This window comes from Echinops telfairi, unplaced genomic scaffold (genome assembly GCF_000313985.2).
Source record: "Echinops telfairi isolate 266 unplaced genomic scaffold, ASM31398v2 ScPeMD7_7412;HRSCAF=8450, whole genome shotgun sequence".
NCBI classification, from domain to species: domain Eukaryota; kingdom Metazoa; phylum Chordata; class Mammalia; order Afrosoricida; family Tenrecidae; genus Echinops; species Echinops telfairi.
In genome coordinates this window covers 4,073,009-4,074,443 of record NW_022111312.1, presented here as the reverse complement: position 1 = coordinate 4,074,443, position 1,435 = coordinate 4,073,009, and positions in this window count along the sequence as shown.

The window sequence follows — 1,435 nt, the reverse complement described above, 5'->3', positions numbered from 1 at the left end:
TCTGGAGACCAAGGAGTAGGGGGTGGGGACCCGGGCTATTGTCCTACGGGCCAGGGTCTAGCTGTCTGGCCAGCCAAGCGCCTTGCTCTGTGGGACTCCACTTTCCTTATGTCTCTGGGCTGAGGCATGAGGCGCCACTGTCTCCATCTGAGCCCCCCTCTTCCTCTCTTTCCCCATCCTCAGTCATTTGTACCAAGATCCGAACTCTGGCTCCCCTTTTGGGTGGTGCACTGGCTACGCATTGGGCTGCCATCTGCCAAGTTAGCAGTTCGAAGCCACTCACCGCTCCTCTGGAGAAAGGTGAGGCTTTTTATTCCTGTAAAGAGTCCAGTTCGACCCTGTTCTGTAGGGTCGTTTTGAGTCAGTCTTGATGCTGTGGCAATGAGCTTGGTTTGGGCGGGGAGCCTTTGTCTCTTCAGCCGGGCCTCTCCAAGTGCCTGGCCCACAGGGCCTTCTCCATGAACATCCATCAGGGGAGATGGGCCATTGGCACCAACCGGCACAACCCAGTTCAAAGGAGAAGCTTCCAAACAAAAGGCTGGAGATCGAGTCTCCCCCGGAGGTGCCTCAGAGGAAGGGCCTGGTGATCTACTGTGGGGCCATCAGTCTTTGAAAGTGATGGGGTGCGACTGTACCCTGGGGTCTCCGCGAGTTGGAATCCACTTGACGGCCACAGGTGTGTGTTTTCAGGTGGATGATTGAACGAAGGCATGAAGGAGTCAGTGCCCCCACCCTCCCCCTGTGGCGACCTTGGCCCAGGCCTCCATCATCTCTCACCTGGACTCCATCATCTCTCACCTGGACTCCATCATCTCACACCTGGACTCCATCATCTCGCACCTGGACTCTTGCAGTGGCCTCTTGCCTGGACTCCCTGTGGCCTCTGGCCTGGCTCCTTATGGCGCATTCTCCCACGGCCCTCTAGAGGATACGGAGGAGCCTGATTGGTGAGATCATGTTTCTCTTCTACAGAACATCCTCTTGTGGCCCCTGGGCGGCTCAGAAACCAGAGAGGGCCTCCCTGGGGCCTGAAAGAGCCTGCGGGGTGTTCACCAGTCTCTGCTCCCACAGCCCCCTGCCTCTCTGCCCACCTCATGGTCCCAGCACCGGGTGCTCACTTCCCTGGAGCATGCTTTTCCTGGCTAGCCTCATGGTCGACGGTCTCACTCTTTCAAGTCTACCCCCTGTCTGAGCTCAGCCTGACCACCACACAGAAAACCACACCCCAAACTTCTCAGTAGAACAGCGCCCCTAGAGTTTCTCAGGCAGCATTGTTCAGAGAAGTGGACAGCCGCAACTATCTCCTGCTGGGTCTTGAACCTAGGACCTCATGGTTGGCAGCCAAACATTGAAGCACTCCCCCACTAAGGCTCCTTCCAGCCCCCTCACCCTGCTCCATTCCCAAGCCCCACCGCATTCCTTCCCACCAAAAGAT